This window comes from Cricetulus griseus, chromosome 7 (assembly GCF_003668045.3).
Source record: "Cricetulus griseus strain 17A/GY chromosome 7, alternate assembly CriGri-PICRH-1.0, whole genome shotgun sequence".
NCBI classification, from domain to species: Eukaryota; Metazoa; Chordata; class Mammalia; order Rodentia; family Cricetidae; genus Cricetulus; species Cricetulus griseus.
In genome coordinates, this window is record NC_048600.1 from 113,043,845 (window position 1) to 113,050,314 (window position 6,470).

Consider the following 6,470-nt stretch of genomic DNA (forward strand, 5'->3'; position numbering starts at 1 on the left):
CCATCCCTCACTTTCTGCCATGATGTCCTTTGTAATGGGTTCAAAGTGATAGAGCCAAGTGACTATGAACCAAAACTTCTAAAATCATTAGCCAAGATAAATTGAAGTTATTATCATAAACATTTTGCTATAGTTGTATAAATTAATTCCTTTGATGAGTTTATTTTTAAATTTTTTATTTATTTTTAAAATATTTTCTTTTCAATTATGTATATTATATCTGTATCTGTGTGTGGGTATGTATACATGAATGTAGGGGCCTGCAGACGCCAGGAGAGGGTGTCAGACCTCGAACTAGAGTAACAAGTGGTTGTGAGATGCCTGACATGGGTGATGGGAATTGAACTCAGGTCCTTCACAAGAGCACAAAGTGCTCTTAACTGCTGCACCGTACATCCAGTCCCTTATAATTTCTTATAAAAAGAAATATAGAAATATATACCTACTCACAGCTCAACAATCCCACTCTTAATATTGACCCAAGAGAAGAGAAAAACTACATCAATAAAAACACACACCGATGTTGTAAAAGTTTTATTTATGACAGCATCAAATGGAAAATAGCATTCATCCACAGAAGAGACCAAAAAAATCATCAAAATCACAAAATGGACTTTCTAAATTCAACAAGATACTGACAAAACTTCAGAGAACTAAAAGATAGACTGTTAACTGAAGGAAACTGGACACAAAATTATATACACTGTGGGACTTTGTGCATAAAATTTAGGAATACAGAATAGTAATCCATGGTAGCAGGAATCACTGTAATGTTTACCTTTCAAGGCAAGTGAAAAGGGGCACAAAAGTAACATTCCCGTGAGATTGGGAAATTTCATGTCTCCACCAGGGTGATGGCTGTGTAGCTTTGCCAAAACTCCACCTAGTCATATATAGCATTTTTAACAAATTAATTTGAAGGAAGGACATTGGGAACTAAGATGTGTCATTTAAAGGTACTAAATTTTATGAAGTAAAACACATTTTTGGTGTTTATTGGTTGATAACCATACAGAAAAAAACATAGGTATTATTTTCTCATTTCATGGTGAAAACAAGTAAGACCCAAGGAGGTTCCATATCTAGAAAAGGGAAATACAGCTAATGAAAAAGAGTGTTACATCTAAATTAGTCACATGAAAATATGGTCACCAGGGCAGTAGTCTTCATTCTCCACCAATTTTCCTTGTCTTCAGTGTTAGCTTTTGTAAAGAATTATGTATCAAAATAGAAGTCCCTATTAAAGTAAATGGATTTATCTTTAGCAAACATTTATTAATGGTCTGTTACATGCTAAGGAGCCGAGATAAGACATAGTATGTCAGCTGGGTGTTGGTGGCACAAGCCTTTAATCCAGCACTCGGGAGGCAGAGGCAGACGGATCTCTGTGAGTTCAATGTCTACAGAGTGAGTGCCAGGATAGGCTCCAAAGCTACACAGAGAAACCCTATCTCAAAAAACATAAAAGAAAGAAAGAAAGAGAGAGAGAGAGAGAGAGAGAGAGAGAGAGAGAGAGAGAGAGGAAAGGAAAGGAAAAGAAAAGAAAAGAAAAGAAAAGACATAGTATGTCTTAAAAGAGACTCTGTCCAGCAAGCCCTACACATCATGAGGGCAGCACAACAGAGCCAACACCATTGGTGGAGGTGGAGGTGAACCAGCCCCAAATTTGTGAGCATGGGAAAGCTGCCCCAATTACCCATCTGTTATGTGGCATCATGGGTAGGGAAGAGATGCCTTCCTCCACCCCACCCCGATACCATCAATGCCTGAGGCAGGTGGGAGAGCTGGCCCTGAGGTCGTAAGAGTGGGAGAGCTGGCCTTATCCCCGCCTCAGCTGCAGCACTCAGGAGAGGGGCCCATACATCTCATTTAGGCAACACAGCAGAGCTGGCCCTGAAGGTGTAAGTGTGGGAGAACCAACTCTGAGGCTGTGAAACCAGGAGAACTGGCCCCACTCCTTGCTCATTGCTGCAAGGGGTGAACTCACCAGGACAATGCAGGAGAGCTCACCCTGGTGGTAAGGACAAGGGAGAGCTAGCAGGCTGACCAACCCTGCAACTCCCCAGTCCCAGAACCAGGGTTATGTGTTGGCCCACCCCAACATCCACCCCATCTGTGATCTGCTGGAGCATGTCAAGGGACCAGTCCTGCATCCCCAAAACACAAGGCAACTGCAGGATATCCAAGAGGAGTTCCAGGGAGGGCCCAGCATTGATTCTGTAGCAGAAACCAGAGGCCTCAAATAGACCAATGGCTCTGCAATGAACACCTGCAAGTAAAGATATGTGGATAAAAGGGTTTACTGCATGGCTCACTGGGCCACACTACAGCTTCCATGATAAGACTGTTTTTTTTTTCCTTCTCTCTTTTTTTTCTTTTTTCTATTTTATTGGGGTAGGGTTGCAAGGGCAGAGGGCAGATATGAAGGGATGCAGAAATGAATGGGATAGAGATGTATGACGTGAAAGACACAAAGAATAAATAAAAAGAAGGGAAAAAAGACTGTCCAAAAAAACACACCAATAAGTCTAAAAAAAGAAAACCGTGTATGAATTTGTGTGTGATTTCTTCATTTTTCTTTGAAAATTTCATACAAGGTATTTTGATCATATTCATCCCCTCCCTTAACTCCTCCCATATCTACCCCCTTTCTTGGTCACCCAACATTGCATTGTTTCTCCTGCCCCGCCTTTTTTATTAACCCATCAAGTCTAAATTGTGCTGCCCATTTACCCTTAGCTATGTGACCTTCCATGGGAATGTGGCCAACTTATCAAGGACAACACTCTTCAAGACAATTAACTCTCCCTTTCCCAGCAGCTACCAATTACCAACAGCTCCTCAGCTAGGGGTGGGATCTTGAGCTCACCTCTCTTCTCTATGCTCAGTTCAGGTCTGGCTTGAGCTGGCATGAGTCTTATGCATGCTGTCACAGCCACTGAGTTCCTCTGAGCAACTGCCCTGCTGTGTCTTGTAAAGGCTATCTCCTTTCTAATCACTTACCACCTCTGGCTCCTACTGCCTTTCTGTTCCTCTCTTCCATAGTGCTCCCTGACCCTTGACATGAGGAGTCTGACATGGATGTCCCAGCCTGAGGCAGCTGGATGGCATTTCCACTGGGTTTTAACATGAAAGTTGAACTACAAAAGAGAGGACAGGAGAAACAATACTACAAGCTTATAGAGTGGCTGGAGCTTGCGTTTGTGAGATGAGTATAAGGCAACGAGGTAGATATCAACCAAGGAAGGAAGATCCTGTTTGCCAAGGTGGATAGTTTGGATTGCATCAGTGAAGAAAAAAAAAGATTTTCAAAACAAGACTCTGCAGCAGGAATCAGTGGATACCCAAGACAAGAGCACACTATAAATGAAGCAACCGTGTTTGCCATCAGGACCTTTCATGATGTCTATTTGTTTCCCTCTGTTCCCAATGGTCTTTTCTGAGGATCATAAGCTGCAGGTATGTGTCCTGGCCCCTTTCCATGTGCTCAGAGTACAGCTATTCATTATTATACAAAACTGACCATCTAATCAAAACCAAAATGAATAGCCATGCTCCTCAAATGCAACAACCAGCAGCCAAAACTCTCCAATCACAGCTTAGTTCAAGGCAAAGTAAATATTCCCCATTTTATCTGGAGATAATTTAAAATAATATCATAGAACATTATAACACCTTTTTGGATGTGGTTTTTGAGACACCTTCTTGATATGTAGACCAGACCATTTTCAAACTCCTGATCCTCCTGCCTCAGCCTCCGAAGTGCTGAGATTGCAGCCATTTATCACCACACTCTGCCTCATAGTATTACACTTAAATTACCAAGGCCTATGGAAGATGACCAGTAGACAATAGAGTTTCTCATCACAGCTATTTAGAATGTTATTTATCAGTTTATGCCTGGCATGTGATTTTATTTTATGTATGTATCTTTTCAAGTGTTATTTTGAACCCTTTGCCTAACATCCTTCACAGAACAGTATCAGTGCACCATGAACCCCTCTCAGAATATATAATACAAGAATTCAAATAACTTGTGATTAAGAATCCTAGGATATTACATACTTGCACATTCTCCTGACTTTTATTATTTTATTTACACTGGCAGCTACCTAGGAAGCAATGTTCAAAGGGGAGGGAATAAGTGTGTTTGGGATTATGGAAATTTTCACTTGGATTTTCTTTCCTTATAAAGAGTCTTTAAGGGACTAGAGAGATGACTGGATCAATAGTAAAGAGTTTGCTGCAGAAGCCTGAGGTTTTAAGTTCAAATCCCCAGCACCAAAGCTGGGCACAACAGTACCTCTGTAATCCCAGTGTTCAGGGTGTGGAGAGACAAGAAGATCCTTAGGGCTCACTGGCCACCCAGCCCACCCCTGACTGGGTGAGCTCCAGGTTCAGTGAGAGACCTGGTCTCACAAGTTAAGGTGCCATATGCCTTTAATCATATCATTCGGGAGACAGGTTCAGGTGGATCACTATGACTTGGAGGCCAGCCTCATCTATATAACACAGTGAGTTCCAGGTCAGCTAGAGCGATATAGTGAGACCCTGTCTCAAAAAGAATAATAATAAGGTAAAGAGCAATTGAAGATGCCCAAACGTAACCTCTGGCTTCCACATAGACACATGAACACATGCATGTCCATGCAAACACGCGTGCACGCACATGCAGGCACACACACATACAGGGGGTGTGCTCTTATTGACTCTGGAAACAATATTCTCTGCATACTTTTGAAAGTGAAATAAAAACCACAACGTGAAACCGTGCTTTATAATAGAGATGAAGTCCTATAACAAATGCAAAGAAGGTCTGTCTCAAATCTGCATCCCTTTGGTTCCATGCCATGGAGCTGCTGTTTGAAACAGACATTACATCATCATATATTCCCTAACTTCCAATACTTTTAATTTTCAGGCAATTGAGACGTTCCTAAATAAACAAGAGGGAACAGACCCCCATATAACAGGCGATTAGATTTTTGTGGCTTCCTTGACTCTCCCTAAGTATAATCAATAAGGTTTCCCAAACCTTCACCACAACTTATATCTCCACTGTCCTTGCAAATATAGGTACTGGGGTTGAAGTTTGAGGTATATCATATATGTAGTATGAACAATATGAAAGGTTCAGGCATTATGCTGGCCTGCCCCTGTTACCTGGTGGAATCCACTCAGGCAATACCCTGGTCAGCCCAAGGTTCCATGGGAAAGAAGTCTGCACGCAGGTGCAGAGGACCCCTTTAAAAGATAGGCCCCTGCACCTTTCTCTCTCTCTCTCTCTGCCCCTTTACGCTCGCGCGCTCTCTCTCTCTCCCCCTGTTCCTGCTCTCTGTCCCCTCTCTCTGTTTCCCCGCTGTCTCTCTATGGCGACCGGCCATGGCGGTCAGCCATTACCCTGTCCCTCTTAGTCTCCCCATTCCATTCTACCGGGCCTTATAATAAACTTATAGTCTTAAGTCAATATGTCTGTCTCAATATTTCTCTTTTCTTCTTTTTAAACAAAAGAATAACACAATACCTTATGTCTGAGCCTCAACACCAAAATAAATGAATGATAACAGCTTTTTAAAAGTAGCATAAGGAATCTAACATGGAAATACGAGAAGGCAAAGCTTATGTGTATGACCATCCACTCTGAGCATATCCAATCTCAAAAACTAAGCAGGGGTGGTCATGATCACTGTTTGGCTAGCGATAGAATGTTTGAGATAACCAAAGACCACAATTCAGATCTTGACAACCACTTTCTGTCTTGGCTCACAGGACACAACTTATTCTCATTGTTGTATAAAATGATCTCACGTGCTTTACACTCAGTATATACACCTTTCTCTTTACCATGTAAGCACAGGCTTCAAGGACACACACACACACACACACACACACACACACACACCACACGCACGCACGCACGCACGCACGCACACACGCAGGCATGCATGCCCTTCACGATTGCTAACTATCATTGTGGTGGCTGGTAGCACAAACAAATACATGCAATTTAATGAGCTGTGGTGTCCACTTTTAAAGTAGACAAGAGCAATCGATTTTCAAAATCAAAACCTATGGAAATATTACTTTCTGTATCTCTAATGAGCTCTACCTATGATTACCAATGGCTCAGATTTTCTCTTGGGTTCCTTATTCTTTCAACGGGATAATGTTTCCTATGGCTATTCGCTAAAATAAGGATTTTATCCAAGCAACACGTGGAAATGACAGTCGTCCTGATTTAGTAACCTGAACTTATCCTCCTTTTACGAGGCATAAAACTTCCTCGGTAAATAAGCAACACTAATGAGATGTTTGTAGGAAAACTAGCACCCGCGGTGCTAGAGGAAACATCGGTGTGGCCTGTAAACACCCATTTGAAGGGTGATATAAAGGTCTCAGGGGGGGAAGGAGATGTTTGGAGACAAGACCTCGGCACTACAGCATCCGGTCTGTTCATTCCTTCACAGAAG